Source organism: Mus caroli, chromosome X (genome assembly GCF_900094665.2).
Source record: "Mus caroli chromosome X, CAROLI_EIJ_v1.1, whole genome shotgun sequence".
Classification (NCBI taxonomy): Eukaryota; Metazoa; Chordata; class Mammalia; order Rodentia; family Muridae; genus Mus; species Mus caroli.
The window spans coordinates 136,068,706-136,087,424 of NC_034589.1; the positions used below are offsets into that span (position 1 = coordinate 136,068,706).

Genomic DNA, 18,719 nt, shown 5'->3' on the forward strand with positions numbered 1-18,719 from the left:
CTGGTTAGTTCATATTGTTGTTCCACCTATAGGGTTGCAGACCCCTTCAGCTCCTTGGGTACTTTCTCTAGCTCCTCCATTGGGGGCCCTGTGTTCCATGCAATAGATGACTGTGAGCATCCACTTCTATATTTGCCAGGCACTGGCATAGCCTCATAAGAGACAGCTATAACAGGGTCCCTCCAGCAAAATCTATCTGGCATATGCAATAGTATCTGGATTTGGTGGCTGATTATGTAGATGCATCCCCAGATGGGGTAGTCTCTGGAAAGTCCATCCTTTCAGCTTAGCTCCAAACTTTGTCTCTGTAACTCCTGTCAAAGTTATTTTGTTCTCTATTCTAAGGAGGAATGAAGTATCCACACATGGCTCTTCCTTCTTCTTAATATTCTTGTATTTTGCAAATAGTATGTTGCAAATAGTTGTTCTATGTTTTCAGGCTAATATCCACTTATCAGTGAGTGCATATCTAATGACTTTTTTTGTGATTGGGTTACCTCACTAAGGATGATATCCTCCAGATACATCAATTTCTCCAAGAATTTCATAAATCCATTGTTTTTAATAGCTGAGTAGTACTCCATTGTGTAAATGTACCACATTTTCTGTATCTATTCTTCTGTTGAGGGATATCTAGGTTCTTTGCAGCTTCTGGCTATTATAAATAAGGCTGCCCGTGATATAGCTGTCTCTTGTGAGGCTATGCTAGGGCCTGGCAAACACAGAAGTGGGTGCTTACAGTCAGCTATTGGATGGAACAAAGGTCCTCCAATGGAGGAGATAGAGAATGCACCCAAGGAGCTAAAGGGGAATGCAACTCTATAGGTGGAACAAGAACATGAACTAACTAGTACCCCCAGAGCTCATGTCTCTAGCTGCATATGTAGCAGATAATGGACTAGCCGGGCATCATTGGAAAGAGAGGCCCATTGGTCTTGAAAACTTTATATGCCCCAATACAGGGGAACACCAGTGCCAAGAAGTGGGAGTGGGTGGGTAGGGGAGGGGGGAGGGTATGGGGGACATTTGGGATAGCATTTGAAATGTAAATGAAGAAAATACCTAATAAAAATATATAAGGCTGATATGAACATAGTGGAGCACGTGTTCTTATTACCAGTTGGAACTTAGTCTGGGTATATGCCCAGAAGAGGTATTACTGGATCTTCTGGGAGTATTAAGTCCAATTTTCTGAGGAAACTCCAAACTGAGTTCCAGGATTGTTGTACAAGGTTGCAATCCCACCAGCAGCGGAGGAGTCTTCCTCTTTTTCCACATCCTCACCAGCATCTGTGGACACCTGAGTTTTTGATCTTACCATTCTGATTGGTGTGAGGTGGAATCTCAGGGTTGTTTTGATTTGCATTTCCCTGATGATTAAGGATGTTGAACATTTTTTCAGGTACTTCTCAGCCCTTCGGTATTCCTCATTTGAGATTTCTTTGTTTAGCTCTGAACCCCATATTCAAATGGGGTTATTTGAATTTCTGGATCCCAGCTTCTTGAGCTCTTTGTATATATTGGATATTAGTCCGCTATCAGATTTAGGATTGGTAAAAAATCCTTTCCCAATTGGTTGGTGGCCTTTTTGTCTTATAGACAGTGTCTTTTGCCTTACAGAAGCTTTGCAATTTTATGAGGTCCCATTTGTCAATTCTTAATCTTACAGCGCAAGCCATTGCAGTTCTCTTTAGGAATTTTCCCCCTGTCCATATCTTTGAGGATTTTCCCTACTTTCTCCTCTACTAATTTCAGTGTCTCTGGTCTTATGTGGAGGTCTTTGATCCTCTTAGACTTGAGTTTTGTACAAGGAGATAAGAATGGATCAATTCGCATTCTTCTACATGATAACCACCAGTTGTGCCAGCACCATTTGTTGAAAATGCTGACTTTTTTCCACTGGATGGTTTTAGGTCCCTTGTCAAAGATCAAGTGACCACAGGTGTGTGGATTCATTTCTGGGTCTTCATTTCTATTCAATTGATCTACCTGTCTGTCACTGTACCAATACCATGCAGTTTTTATTACAATTGCTCTGTAGTAAAGCTTAATGTCAGGCATGGTGATTCCACCAAAGGTTCTTTTATTGTTGAGAAAACTTTCTGCTATCGTAGGCTTTTTATTTTTCCAGCTGAATTTGCAAATTGCCCTTTCTATCTCAGTGAAGAATTGAGTTGTTATTTTGATGTGGATTGCATTGAATCTGTAGATTGCTTTCGGCAGGATAGCTGTTTTTACTATATTAATCCTGTCAATCCATGAGCTTGAGAGATCTTTCCATCTTCTGAGATCTACTTCAGTTTCTTTCTTCAGAGACTTGTAGAGTCTTTCTTATCATATAGATCTTTCACTTCCTTAGTTAGAGTCACACCAAGATATTTTATGTTATTTGTAACTATTATGAAGGGTGTTGTTTCCCTAATTTCTTTATAAGTTCAAGTGAACTCTTAAATTTTTAATAAACAGATCTCTCCAATTTCTTTGCAAGGGCACTTATTGTTATGAACTTTCCTCTTAGCTTTCCTTATGGCTCATAAGTTTAGATATGCTGTGCCTTCTTTTCATTGAATTCTAGGAAGACTTTAAATTCTTTGTTCGTTTCCTTTTCAAATTATCATTGAGTAGAGTTTCTTATCAAGTTATAATTGAGTAGAGTTATCATTGAGTTCAGTTTCCATGAGGGTTATAGGCTTTCTGTTGTTTCTGTTGTTGATGAAGTCCAGCTTTAACCTATGGTGGTCTGATAAGTTGACGAGGGTTATTTCAATCTTCTTGTATCTGTTCAGGCTTTTTTTGTATCTGATTATATGGTTCGTTTTGGAGAAGGTTCAGTGAGGTTCTGAGAAGGTATATTCTTTGTTTTTGAGTGGAAGGTTCTGTAGTTATTTGTTAAATCCATTTGGTTCATAACATCTGTTAGTTTCACTGTGTCTCTCTTTAGTTTCTGTTTCAATGACCTGTTCATTGGTGAGAGTGGGATGTTGAAGTCTCTGACTATTACTGTGTGAGGTTCAATATCTTTTCTGTGCTTTAGTAAAATTTCTTTATGAATGTATATGTCCTTGCATTTAGGGCATAGATGATCAGAATTGATACTTCCTTGTATGATATATTCTGCATCTGAGATTCTCTCTTTTATTTCTTGTATTCTGTTGGTGATTCTTGCATCTGCAGCTCCTGATTTCTTTCCTAGGCTTTCCATTTCCTGGGTTGCCTCCATTTGTGTTTTCTGTATTGCGTCTATATCTATCTTTACTTCTTGAACCATTTGTTCATTTCACACACATGTCAGATTATATTTTCCTGTATTTCTTTAAGAGATTTATTTGTTTCCTCTTTAAGGGCTTCTACCTGTTTGACTGTGTTTTCCTGTATTTCTTTCAATGAGTCATTTATATCCTTTTTAAAGGCAACTATCATCTAAAATGGATACTTCTGGTTTCTTTGGAAAGTCAGTGATGTCAAAGGATGATTTCCTGGGGCACACGTTTGAAAAGGTGTTTTGCTGAAGCAAACACGTGAATGAATGCCTCACAGAAGCAGACATAGGTGAAAGAATGTTTTGCTAAAGCAAACACATCAAAGGATGCATGATGCTAAGAGTATAAATATAACTCAACAGACAGTGGATGATGCTGGATTGTATTGGTACAACTTGCCATTCCTTGGCCGTCATTATTTCTTGTAAATTCATAGAAACTCACCAAAAAAATTTTGGTGCTGTTCTGTCAGCTTCTTGTGGCTTCCAAGAACTCAGGCCGATTGGCAGAATGAAGTGGATGTTTCTGGATATGTCATCTGATAGAGACTCACATAGAATTTTGCTGAGGCATGTGATATTTGGAGGGAATATAAATAGGACTCAATTGCTGGTGATAGCTGGCATACATAGCTAACTTTGCAGTGCTTCCTTGGTCTTGCATCTTCATCCAATGCCGGTGAAGGTATGGAATGGAAGGCAGATGCTCCAACGGGTCAGGGTAGAGCCTATGTCTGCAAGACTCTGTGGGGTCCCAGCAGGTGGGGGTATCCAGGCAGGGGTCCCACATGTATCTTGGTGTCCCTAGTTAGAGCAGGCCTCCTGGGATACAGGCAAGGCTGTGGGGTGGCAGTTATCTTAATAGTCTTAATGTATGAAAATGCTTCTTTACTTAACTTTTAACTTTATATAACAACACACTTGACTTTAAGTTTAATGGTCAACTTTATGCTAGAGAAATGGTGCTGAGTAATAAAAAGAGAATTCATATATAATGTCAATAAGCTTTAAACTAACAAATGCAAATTAAAACATGTGTGGTGTAAGATGTTTGTTGTTGGGTTGTGCTAGGGAATTCATGCTTAGTGACTGCACTGTAGGATTCCCTCCATGGAGATGAGCTGCATGAAAATTCAGCAGGTTTCTGTTTCAGCTCTAGTTTGGTTGTCCTTGGTTAAATGTTTGTGTCTTGGATTAAGGTTTCAGAGAGTTCAGTGCCTAGTCACTGGGCCCTATGAACATAGCTCAGATAATGAGATGGGGTTGTGCCATAGAAGAATGTCTTTAGTTCTTGGTGGCACTGAAACAAAGAGAATGCCTTCCCACCTTGGCAATCTCATCCCTCTCCCCTTTTTCCATCTGTATACCAAGCCCATGGGAAGGTGCTGTTCCCACTCAGGATGGGTCTTCCCCATTTAGTTAATCCTCCCTGGAAAATATTCTGATGGGTAATATGCCTTATCTCCTAAGTGTTTCTCAACCCAGACAAAATGAACTGACACAGTTGATAGCTAGGTGTACAATTATTTGAACTCCTGTAACTATCCATATGAATCCATTGAAAACTTGGAGTGGTACGTCGTCTTGGCATACCACTGCTTTACATCCTGTCTTTTCACTCTGTTTTCCATTATCCCCTGCTTACACCCATGCTCCTCAGAATGTGGCTTTCAGCAAATAGCAACTTATTAGAAAAGTAATCTTGGCCTTCATTCTGAAGTTGGATTCTACATTTTAACAAGATCTCTGGGTGATTTATCTGCACATTAAAATTATAGAAGGACGTACCTAGACTAATTAAAGCCATTGAATTGCTTCTTTCTCCATCCTGGCCCTTCCCAATACACCTTCCTTTTCCATTTCAGCTAGGAAATTCTTTTCAATATGCAATATCTATATATTTTACTATTAATACTTTCCCAGGAGTCCCCATTATAAAAGTGCAATATAGAAAGAGCATAGTCTGAAAATTAAAGATCAGGTCATGTCTGAAACACTTATTAGTTTCGTGAATTAAATAAAGAATACAATAAAAATGGGATCTCATTTAGCCAAAGTTGACTTTGAATTTTGATCATTCTGATTCCACCTTCCAAATGACAATTTTGTAGGAATGGGCCTCCATGCCCTGCTGGTCTTGTGGTTTTTGAAAGGTGATACAAGCATCTTGGGTTCTGTTCCTTCACTTGTAAAATGTTGATTAAAATTCTGGACTTATAAGTATGGGTTGATGATTATGTAAATCCATATTTTCAGGAAGTTTGACAGAAAGGCAATATACATAATACATTTGGTAGCAATCCATGGGGATGAAGAGAGTATAGAAGAGGCACACATGGAATGTTAAAAGTCTAAGAATAGGATCTTTTTGCATTTTCCATTTTCTTTGATTGTTGTGCTGATGTTCTCTATGGAATCTTCTGCACCTGATTTTCTCTCTTCCATCTCTTGTATTCTGTTGCTGATGCTCGCATCTATGATTCCAGATTTCTTTCTTAGGGTTTCTATCTCCAGTGTTGCCTCACTTTGGGTTTTCTTTATTGTGTCTACTTCCCTTTTTAGGTCTTGGATGTTTTTATTCAATTCCATCACCTGTTTGGTCGTGTTTTCCTGCAATTCTTTAAGGGATTTTTGTGCTTCCTCTTTAAGCACTTCTACCTGTTTAGCAGTGTTCTGTATTTCTTTAAGTGAGTTATTAAAGTCCTTCTTGATGTCCTCTACCATCATCATGAGATATGCTTTTAAATCCAGGTCTAGCTTTTCGGGTGTGTTGGGGTGCCCTGGACTTGGCGAGGTGGAAGTGCTGGGTTCTGATGATGGTGAGTGGTCTTGGTTTCTGTTAGTAAGATTCTTACATTTACCTTTCACCATCTGGTAATCTCTGGAGTTAGTTGTTATAGTTGTCTCTGGTTAAAGATTGTTCCTCTCCTGATTCTGCGAGACTAGCTCTCTCCTCTGAGTTTCAGTGGTCAGAGCACTCTCTGTAGGCAAGCTCTCCTCTTACAGGGAAGGTGCACAAATATCTGGCGTTCGGACCCCCCTCCTGGCTGAAGATGAAGGACCAAAACAGGACCTGTCCCAGAAGCTGTGTTGCTTTGCCCTGTCACAGAAGCTGTTAGCTTCTGTAGTCCACAGTCTCACCTGAACAGACTAGTCTAGAAGGGGTCAGGGAACCAAACTGGCTCCGCCAGGTGCTCCTGCAAAGATCTCTCGGGCTGGGCAGATACTTTTCCTCTGTCTGGGAAGGTTCCCAGATGTCTGGAGCCGGAAAAGGGGGCTGCCTCAGAAGCTCTGTGACTCCTGCCTGTCCCAGGAGCTGTTAGTTTCTGTAGTCCACACTCTCACTTATGCAGACTACTTTCGGCTGAGTCCCGGATCAGGGACTTTTGTATCTTCTATAAATTCATGCATGCATACATCCCAGTTACTGTGTTTAAAAACAACCCCTCTATGGGAAATAAGTAGGTGTGAATTAGATCACACGCTTATTCTTTTGAGTTTCCTCCTGTTTCAGCACAGATAATTAAGTTGTGTGCTGTGCATGGTGATTTAAACTGCTGAACAATCAAACCTTAATTTGTATATTAATAGCCAATATTATATCTCAGAGTTCACAATTGCTTAAGATTGTTCATCCCTCAGATGCTATTAATTCTCAAATTTGCAATTGCTTATGCATATACAACTCATAAGAAAAAATGCTGTCCTTTTAAGAAGGTTGTTTTTGGACATTTAATAAATTGTTCTGGTTTGTCTTGACAAGACATCTTAAAGCTGGATTTGTGTCTCTAGCAGTCTATAGGTCCTACATATAAGATGGATTGGATATATAATCTCGTTTTTTATTTAATCAAAACAATAATGGCTTAAGATAGTATTTTGGTATTTTTAGAGTAGGTGCATATCAAATTGTGAAAGAGTTGTTCTTGGTGTCCTAAGATTCTACCTGTTTTCACATAATGATGTTAATTTTTGAGGACCTACACTTAATCAATTGCTGCAAATCAATGCTCTTATTTCTGATTAATAAATAAATTATGCACATGGGAGTAATAATAACTTTTCAAAATTTCTAGTTATAATCGCTCTTCAAGAGAAACAATTGGAAGGGCAATTAGACACTGCCCATGCTACATTAATATTGACTGTAACAGTCCAGTATTTGAGATGTTTTGTCAACAAATTATTCATTCTCATGGAAAAGGAATTGTGGAACTTTAAAACTTTAGCTTCTTGGGCCGGGCGTGGTGGCGCTCGCCTTTAATCCCAGCACTGGGGAGGCAGAGGCAGGCAGATTTCTGAGTTCGAGGCCAGCCTGATCTACAAAGTGAGTTCCAGGACAGCCAGGGCTATCAGAGAAACCCTGTCTCGAAAAAACAAAAAACAAACAAAAAAAAAAACAAAAAAACAAAAAAAAACTTTAGCTTCTTAAAAGACAAAGAAGGGGGAAATTATATCCCCGTGCATATTATTTAGTGCATTCCTATTTAAATTATTTAAATCATACTTTTAATTTAGAATTTTGAAATTTGGATGTTAAAGAACTTAATAAATGCCTTATAGTATCTTAAAAGGATCTACTTATTGGCATATGGTTTGATCCTGAACTAACTTATTAGGAAAGGGAAAAGCATAGGTTCTCTCCACAGAGTGCTGCAGAAGCATGATGGCTAATTCATGTGACAAGCTGACAGGTAAGTTCGCTCAGTGCCCTGACTGTAGTGACAAGGAAGCTGAATTGGGTTTTCGACCCATCCTTGCTTGCCATTTTTCCAGGTTGGACAAGCAAAGCTGCCTTGCTTCAAGCTTTTTAACTTTATGGTAAAAAGAACATCAGAGACTGTGTATTCTAACTTAGAAAGATTAGTCATATAATAGAATTATAATGATTCTTCTCTTTTCTTCAATTTGACCAGTTATTCTAACTCAATCTTAGAATGGTCTTAGAGATTCCTATTGAAGATAGCTAAAATTCTTAATTACTTAGCAAGTTAATTTGGAGCTCAGCCTCCACTTCCAGAGAATCTCTGGCCTTTCTGCTAATTCTCAAGGCCAGCTCCCCCACACCTGGAGCTCAAAGCCTGAGCTTGATCATTGCTAATTTGCAACTGAATGGAGTACCTGGATTTCTCCAAAGTAGATTTATACTGTTCCTTTTTACTGTCCCACCCTTTTTTCTCAAGCAGTTCAGCCACGCCATTCAGCCTGAGTGCAGCAGGAGTAAAACCTTTCTTCCAACAGCACAGGTGGCAGTTATTAATCTCCAGCAAGATTTTGCTGATAGGACCCTGATATAGCTGTCTCTAGTGAGACTGGGCGGGGGCCTAGTAAACACATAAGTGGATGCTCACAGTCAGCTATTGGATGGATCACAGGGCCTCCAATGGACGAGCTAGAGAAAATACCCAAGGATCTAAAGGGATCTGCAACCCTATAGGTGGAACAACATTATGAACTAACCAGTACCCCGGCGCTCTTGACTCTAGCTGCATATGTATCAAAAGATGGCCTAGTCGGCCATCACTGGAAAGAGAGGCCTATTGGACTTGCAAACTTTATATGTCCCAGTACAGGGGAATGCCAGGGCCAAAAAGTGGGAGTGGGTGGGTAGGGGAGTGTGGGGGGGAGGATATGGGGGACTTTTGGGATAGCATTGGAAATGTAAATGAGGAAAATAAATAAAATAAAATAAAATAAAATAAAAGAAGCATTCTAAGTACATATTGAGGCTTTGGTCTGATTTGGGAATAAGGTGTGCTATGAGGTCTGGTTAGTCAATGACGGGCAACCAGATTTCGGAACCATACCAATTTAAGACAGAGGTACATGCCAAAAGGCTGTTGATAACACACCACAGAGCCATATTTCTGTGAAATATAACACATAAATAAATTAGCTGCATATAGCCTCCAAGACAGAATTGGATGATTCAGGAAAATCTGAGATCCTAAGGCAGGCACGGCCGCCAGCCACCATAGCTTCCAGGCAGGACTATGGAGCATAAATACATTTTACGCCTCGGTCTGGCTATTTTTATTATATAATCAGGGAGGAATTTTAATCTCTGTTATCCCTGAAGCAGGCTGATCCAGACTTAGACCTTGCTGCTACTAAGAAGATTACCTAGGATGGAGCCTTCCGACCTAGATGGCTTCTTTCTTCTGTCACCTGCCACTGCTCTCTCCAAGACACTGCTACCTGCTGAGAAGCCCCTGAAATATTCCAGAGGAACATCCTATCCTGCACATCACCTACAGGCTGGTTCCAGACACCAAGAATGGACTGGCAGGGGATGGGCCTTCCCCCCTTACAAGCACACTCTCTTAGTAAACTGGTGGGCATTGAAGAGAATCGTGTCTTGTTCTCCATTAATCTCTCACAATCTAAGTATCTTTCAGCCCCAGCCTGCCTCCCAGGTGTACGCTGTTCAAGTAGGCCGCAGGCCAGCATACAACACCTCTGAAGTTTTTTGCTTCATTTTGTAAGTTTTTTCATTTTGAGTTTCATTTCAGCGTGTGTGTGTGTGTGTGTGTGTGTGTGTGTGTGTGTGTTATTGCATTTCTTTGTTAAATTTTACTTTCACATCTAGAAATGTTTTCTGTATTCTATTCTGTTTGGAAATACAACGGGATGGTTGTATTTCCATGGTCTTTATCAAGTAAGGCATTTATTCATACCCTTTTAAAGATTATGAATATGTTCATAGTTTTTATTTTCAAGTTTTTTTCATTAGTTTCCATTAAATTCCTCTTTGTGGGACCTATTACAATAGAGTAACAGGCTTCTGGAGGAGACATATTGTCTTGACTTTTAAGGTTTGTAGTTTTGCACTGAGATCTAGGTACTGGGTGTCGTGATGTTTCAAATATCTCTTGTCATGGTTTTCTGGTCTTGTCTTGGATTGGTCTCCTGTTCTTTGGTACTTTTTGCTCACTCTGGACCTTATCCACATGTGTCAGCTTGTGGAGAGCCTTGAAGAGAAACATTCCTCATGTTGGCATTTGTCACAAAGGAATGGAAATGGACAAGAAGGAAAGGTGATAAAGGCTGACAGAAGAGTAAGAGGAAAACCTGAGTCATGTTGGATTATTTGATTTAGTTTCTTCCTGCAAGAGATTGGAATCAGGGCCCTGTGCTTAACAGGTATGAACTCCAAAATTTGAAATTGATTTTGTGCCCAATTAATTCACTACTTAAAAGACTTAATGGAACTATAAGGTACTCTGCTGGCTACCAAAGGAGAAAAGTAATCAGAAATATGACCTAGCTATTAAACCTCTTGCTTACAACAGCAACAAGTCTGTAAATTATACTGATATGACATTGGCATACATGTTAGGGGAGCAATGAATCAATTTTGAATAGATTTAAGGCATAGTTCATGAGGGGAAACAAGTGCTTTAACAGTGTTGAAGTGTCCAAAAATCTGAGACTGCATAGATCATTGGCATACTGGAAGGCCTACAAGTATTGTTCTTGTAAAGGAAAAAGCTATATAAAATAACACCTAATGACATACTGCTATACCCATAATGACAATGCAAATCAGCAACTCCAGGGAAGAATTTTCTTTTATCAAATGAAAATTAACACAGAGAACCACAACGAACAGTGTGCAGAGAGTGAGAAACTTTGGATTTCTCAGTCCACAACATGATGTTGTTTTCAAAATCATGTTCTAAAGGTTCATGGATGCATGTAGTCAGAGAAACAATTGTAAGGGCAATAGGTGAAGGTGACTCCATGAAAACAGTGTCTTTTTGAGAAAACAGGACTAATACACATGTGAATTCAGAGACACTGGCAACATGCACAAGACCTGTGTGGGTTGGAGCTAGATGGGATCCAAGCACAGAGAAAGGGAAGTGGACACAAGGAACCACCACTAACCATGTACCTGTTTGCAACTGATACCTGCCAGCAAAGAGGAGACCAAGTTTCTATACTGAATACCACTGAATATATCAATCATGCTCCACGGCAAGGCCCATGCCTCAGAGTACTTGGCCAGGAGAAATGAATCTGAAAGGACTTGGGGGAGGGTAAATACATAATCAAAATATATTGTGTGAAAAATGCAAATCAGAACATAAAAAGGACAAAGAAAAAACCAAAAGAATCCTAAAACCTATTACCAAAATATAAATGATATTTTAAAAGGGACAACAACAAAACAAAACAATAAACCATCCAAACAATGTTAGAATATAGTAAGATCATAGCCACTAGAGGGGAGTCCACTACTGTCAATTTCTAAGACTTTCAAACTACATTCTACAAACTCATCCTTATACCTACAGATGAGCTTAGGAGGACTTGCCCTTCACCAAAGGAGTTCCTTTTCACAGCAGATGGTCAAATTTCTGGCAATGACTGACTGTGGGGAAGGGGGTATTCCCAATGGACACATCTACAACATAACCCCTATTAAGGCTTAGGGGATATTTAAGAAGATGGGGCAGAAAGATTGTAAGAGCCAGAGGAGTAGGACTTCAGCTAAGAAAAGATGTCATCCATATGTGACAGGGAAAATCTCAACACTATGGCCACCTAACAAGACCTATACAATGACATCAAATGATATATGGAAATCCATCAACATAATCCACAATATAAACAAACTCAAAGGAAAAAAAACACATGGTCATCTCGTTAGATGCTGAGAAAGCATTTGACAAAATCCAACACCCCTTCATGATAAAAGTTTTGGAATGATCAGGAATTCAAGCCCCATACCTAAACATAATAAAAGCAATATACAGCAAACCAGTGGCCAACATCAAACTAAATGGAGAGAAACTCACAGCAATCCCACTAAAATCAGGGACTAGACAAGGCTGCCCACTTTCTCCCTACCTATTCAACATTGTACTTGAAGTCCTAGCCAGAGCAATTCTACAACAAAAGGAGATCAAGGGGATACAAATTGGAAAGGAAGACGTCAAAATTTCACTTTTTGCAGATGATAAGATAGTATATATAAGTGACCCTAAAAATTCCACCAAAAAACTCCTAGCCTTGATAAAGAGCATCAGTGCAGTAGCTGGATATGAACTTAACTCAAATAAATCAATGGCCTTTCTCTACACAAATGATAAACACACTGAGAAAGAAATTAGGGAAACAACACCCTTCTCAATAGTCACAAATAATATAAAATACATTGGTGTGACCCTAACTAAGGAAGTGAAAGATCTCTATGATAAGATCTTCAAGTCTCTGAAGAAGAAAATTGAAGAATATCTCAGAAGATGGAAAGATCTCCCATGATCATGGATTGGCAGGATTAATATAGTAAAAATGGCTATCCTGCCGAAAGCAATCTACAGCTTCAATGCAATCCCCATCAAAATTCCAACTAAATTCTTCACTGAGATAGAAAGAACAATTTGCAATTTCATTTGGAAAAATAAAAAACCTAGGATAGTGAAAAATATTCTCAACAATAAAAGAACCTCTGGTGGAATCACTATGCCTGACCTAAAGTTGTACTACAGAGCAATTGTGATAAAAATTGCATGGTACTTGTACAGTGACAGACAGGTAGATCAATGGAATAGAATTGAAGACCCAGAAATGAATCCACAACCTATGGTCACTTGATCTTTGACAATGGAGCTAAGACCATCCAGGGAAAAAATACAGCATTTTCAACAATTGGTGCTGTCACAACTGGTGGTTATCATGTAGAAGAATGTGAATTGATCCATTCTTATCTCCTTGTACAAAGCTCAAGTCTAAGTGAATCAAAGACCTCCACATAAGACCAGAGACACTGAAATTAATAGAGGAGAAATTGGGAAAAAGCCTCAAATATATGGGCACAGGGGAAAAAAATTCTAAAAAGAACAGCAATGGCTTGTGCGATCAAGAATCAACAAATGGGACCTCATAAAATTGCAAAGATCTGTAAGGCAAAAGACACTGTCAATAAGACAAAAAGGCCACCAACAGATTGGGAAAGGATTTTTACCAATCCTAAATCTGATAGGTGACTAATATTCAATATATACAAAGAGCTTAAGAATCTGGACTCCAGAAATTCAAAGAAGGGGGTCAGAGCTAAACAAAGAATTCTCAACTGAGGAATACCAAATGGCTGAGAAGCACCTGAAAAAATGTTCAACATCCTTAATCATCAGGGAAATGAAAATCAAAACAATATTGATGTTCCAACTCACACCAGTCAGAATGGCTAGGGTCAAAAATTCAGGTAACAGCAGGTGCTGGAGAGGATGTGGAGAAAGAGGAACACTCCTCCACTGCTGGTGGGGTTGTAAGCTTGTGCACCCATTCTGGAAGTCAGTCTTGAGTTTTCTGAGAAAACTGAACATAATACTACAGGAAGATCCAGCAATAACTCTCCTGGGCATATACCCAGAAGAAGTTCCAACTGGTAATCAGAACAGATGCTCCACTATGTTCATGGCAGCCTTATTTATAATAGCCAGAAGCTGGAAATAAACCAGTTGTCCCTCAACAGAAGAATGGATACAGAAAATGTGGTACATTTACACAATGGAGTACTACTCAGCTATTTAAAACAATGGATTTATGAAATTCTTGAACAACTGGATGTATCTGGAGGATATATCATCCTTAATGAGGTAACCCAATCACAAAAGAAGTCAATAGATATGCACTCACTGATAAGTGGTTATTAGCCCAGAAACATAGAGCACTCATGATACAATTTGCAAAACACAAGAAAATCAAGAAGAGGGAAGACCAATGTGTGGTTACTTCACTCCCCCTTAGAATAGGGAACAAAATAACCATGAAAGGTGTTACAGAGACAAAGTTTGGAGCTAAGACAAAGGAATGGACTATCCAGAGACTATCCTACCCGGGGATCCATCCCATAATCAGCCACCAAACCCAGACACTATGGCATATGTCAGAAAGATTTTGCTGAAGGGACCCTCACATATCTTTCTCATATGAGGCTGTGCCAGTGCCTGGCAAATACAGAAGTGGATGCTCACAGTCATTTATAGGATGCAACATAGGGCCCCCAATGGAGGACCTAGAGAAAGTACCCAAGGAGCTGAAGGTGTCTGCAACCTGCTAGATGAAACAACAATATGAACTAACCAGTACCCCCCAGAGGTCATGTCTCTAGCTGCATATGAGGCAGAAGATGACCTAGTCGGCCATCAATGGGAAGAGATGCCCCTTGGTACTGCAAACTTTATATGCCCCAGTACAGGGAAATGCCAGGGCCAAGAAGTAGGTGTGGGTGGGCATGGGAGCAGGGGAGGGGGAGGTTATAGGAGACTTTTGGGATAGCATTTGAAATATATATAGAGAAAATATCCTATTACAAAAAAAAAAAAACAGAGAAGAAATAAAGACGTGGTTTGTTTTGAAAAAAAAAAAAGCCGTGAAATTATATATATAATCCATGAGGTGAAATACATTCAGGAGTATGATAATTTCATTGGTTTGGTTTGGTTTTTAAGAAAGTGTTTCCTTTAAATCCCACTGGCTGGAGAAACCCATCGTGTCCTCGGATGACAATAAATTCCTCATTCTTCTGCTTTTAACAGTGCTGGGATTTTGCATATACACAATCCTACCTGGAGTATTCTTCAAAATAGACAAACTGTTTTTAAAAATTCCAATACAGGGCTCATGTAATACAGGGGAACTTTAAATGGTTGCTAGCTATGCTGAGTTCTGGGACATAGTGCATGCTTGCAAGCATGAGTATCTGAGTTTGATGCCCAGAATAATGGACTGAAAACATAATAATATCCTCGAATATCTGTTGGTAAGCAAATGAAATGAGGCTAGGTCAGGAAGATAAGAGTTACATGGACTCCTCAGATACAGCACAAGCTCAGGAACAGGCAGGAATACATCAATGTAGATAAAACATGTACTTCAAATGTATATTTTTTCCAATTTGAATGGGAAGTACATTTAGGTTTAAAAATTCTTTCGGATTTGGTCTTAATTACCCTTTCCAATTATAAAACCATAGTCTGCATTCTATACTCCTTTAGGAACCCCTGAGTCATATCCTATTTTTTTCTCACCTCTGACACCATATAGTTAAGAACATTGGGTGGGCTGTTTCCTCATTCAACACGCATTGATTCCCAGCACATGGCTCACAACCATCGATTCCAGGAGAATTGAGCCCTCTTCTGGACTGCACAGGCATCAGGCACACAGTGGAGTCACAGGCAACACGGAGGCAAAATAACCAAAAAGAGAACTGAGAAATCAAAATGAAAAGAAATAAACAAATTGAGATTAGTGTGAACAGATTTAGAGCCCTTGAGTAATGATCTGGATTTCCCTAGTATACAACAGAAAATACATTCAAGGAGCTGGTAGAAAAGCTTGTCGCATGATGAAGTTCTTCAAGGTTTTCCAGCCCAGCAGTTGAACTTTGTGAAAATGCCCCTAGGGAGCAGAGTAGCAGGTATGTGAAGATAGCTGCTTTCTTTCCGTGCCCCTCACTTGGGACAGGATGCGTGGTATGGCTTGGCATGGGCTGAACTCTGGCCAATGAACCTCTGCAACAGTGCAGGAAGAAGTGATTGGAGGATGCCTTTAGGGAAGTGTTGAGAGCCCCAGGCTGGTCCAGGGAAGACACACCTCAGCATGTGAATCTCTGTGCTTTGAGGTGGCTGGGACTCCCACAGGAAATGGCAACATGAGGGTGAACCTTGAAGGTAACCAGTTCTCTCTAGTTTGAGAGTAGCAGCATGACCCCTCTTGCCACTCAGGGATCCCACTGGTCAGAAAAAGATGTTGACTGAGAGACCTCTGCATAACAAGGCACCTGGTGGTGTGGAGCTTTCCAGAGAGGGCTCAGGCTCTGTCTCTCCCGTCTTCCTCATTCGAGGAGGGGCTTTTATCATTTCTGGCGCAGTGCCCCTCTACTCTATCCACCCCTCTATTCTAGAAAGGAAAGTTTAAAAATGTCTGGTGATTGATGGTTACTGGAAGGGGCGACAGTAAAATGGACCCTATTTTACAGTGAAGTCAAGCGGCTTGCTGAGTTCCCATCTCCAGGATCACATAGCTGTATCCTAGAGATAGCCTTCTAGGGATCTGGGAATTAGAATGTCAGAAGGGTATAGCACAGGATTTGGAGAGGAGGGGGCTGGGAGTGTGAGGGGCTGGACTTCATTCACGGATGTAGGGCTAGCATTCTAGGGATTCTCAAATTAAAACAACAGAAAAATAGACCATGAATACTTGTTGGATGGGTTTCCTTGATTGTTGGTATAAATCACTATTGTCCCATGCCTGGATATAGAGGTCAGAATAACCAGTAACAGAGAGGTCATGACAACCAGTCACGGAGAGGTCATAATAATCATTTATGGAGAGCTCATAACATCCGGTCACAGAGAGATCATTATGACACCTCACTGAGATCTAGTAGCATTCAGTCACAGATGCTTCATGAAGGAGAAACATACCATGGTTCAAGAGGAAGAAATGGACCAAAGGATGCATCACCACCAGGATCTGAACCAGAAATTGACAGGTAGAAACAAAATCAGTACTTTATCAATGTTTGTACAATGTTTAGAATGATATAGAAATGTATAAGAATTTCTCTGTCTTAATAACTAAATATGTATTTTCCCAATTCAGCCACTGTTCGACACAGTAGAAGAAACTTCTCTAGTAACAAACTATAGAAATGATCCCTGAAAGGATAGTCTTTCAGACACTGTTCCAATTCAGGAGTGTATTGGAACAATTTTGTGGCTCATGATATCCACTCACATGCATATGTGATGGCCTAAGATTGTTTCCCAGTTTCTGGCCTTTCCTACTAGGCCAATACACTACTCAGAGTAGCTACTCCTTTTGCATCTTCCAAGCTAGTAAGCAAGAAAATATACCAACAAATTATGTGAAATTGATATGATAGGATATAACTAATGGTAATCAACCTGTTTCTTTCCTTTATCTCCTTCCTTAGGAGTCCTAAAGGCTTTATCAGACAAATTATCTCCCCTTCTGTATGTGTTTGTATGTATGTGAGTGTATGTATCTGTGTGAGAGAGTGTGCATGTTTGTATGTGTGTGAGTTTGTATGTTGTTGTTCTGCAAATTCTGATAGAGCCTGTACACATTAGGCAAGTGATTTATGTCTAAGCCCAACAAGTATATCTTACAGCAGTTTATCCAAATCCACTATCCAAAGTGTGTGCTATCGTTAGCTGTAGGATCTTGCCTTCAAATTATGTGAAGCAAACAGGGAAACAGCAGTAGCCTAAATTATTTTGGGAGTCTCTTCTATTCCTGTGTCTAACAATTGAAGAGGAGGTTTCCCATACTTAGCACAGGGTTTATGTTAGGTAGTTTATGATCCTTATGCCTAGAACTTGCACTTAGAATTGTAAAACTTCATTGAAACTACATACATACATATGTTTAAATATGCACATGTATAACATATGAATTTTATTTATTTCTTAAATTCTTACTGGACTTTTTCTTTATTTACATTTTAAATGTCCCCATTCCCAGTCATCCCCCCAAAACCCTATCCCATCCACCCTTCCCTGCTTCTATGATAGTATTCTCCCACCATCCACCCACTCCCACTTACCTGCCCTGCAATTAACCTACACTGGGGCATTGAGACTTCACAGGACCAAGGACCTACCATTGATGTCCAACAAGGCCATCCTCTGCTACATATGCAGCTAGAGCCGTGGTTCCGTCCATGTGTACTCTTCCCTAAGGTGGTTTAGTCTCTGGGAGCTCTGGAGGATCTCAGTGGTTCATATTGTTGTTCCTCCTATGGGGCTGCAACCCCATTCAACTCCTTCAGTACTTTATCTAGCTCCTCCATTGGGGAACCTATGCTCAATTCCATGGTTGGCTGTGAGCATCCCCCTCTGTATTTGTCAGGCACTGGCAGATCCTCTCAGGAGACAGCTATATCAGCAAGCACTTCTTGGTATCCTGCAATAGTGTCTGGGTTTGGTAACTGTGTTTGGGATGAATCCCCAGGTGGGGCAGTCTCTGGATGGCCTTTCCAAGAGCTACACACTTTGTCTCTGTAACTCCTCCCATTAGGTATATTGTTCCACCTTCTTTTTTTTTTTAATACTTTTTATTAGGTATTTTCCTCATTTACATTTCCAATTCTATCCAAAAAGTCACCCATACCCTCCCACCTACTCCCCTACCCAACCACTCCCACTTTTTGGCCCTGGCGTTCCCCTGTACTGGGGCATATAAAGTTTAAAAGTCCAATGGGACTCTCTTTCCAGTGATGGCCTACTAGGACATCTTTTGATACATATGCAGCTAGAGTCAAGAGCTCCAGGGTACTGGTTAGTTCATAATGTTGTTCTACCTATAGGGTTGCAGATCCCTTTAGCTCCTTGGGTACTTTCTCTAGCTCTTTCATTGGGGGCCCTGAGTTCCATCCAATAGCTGACTGTGAGCATCCACTTCTGTGTTTGCTAGGTCG

General features: G+C 40.0%; 2 pseudogenes; one reads left to right on the forward strand and one right to left on the reverse strand.

Moving 5' to 3' along the window:
* Positions 1-18,719, forward strand: part of LOC110286418 — a 28,666-nt pseudogene that overhangs the window by 1,026 nt on the left and 8,921 nt on the right.
* LOC115030240 lies at positions 16,866-16,951 on the reverse strand (annotated as a pseudogene).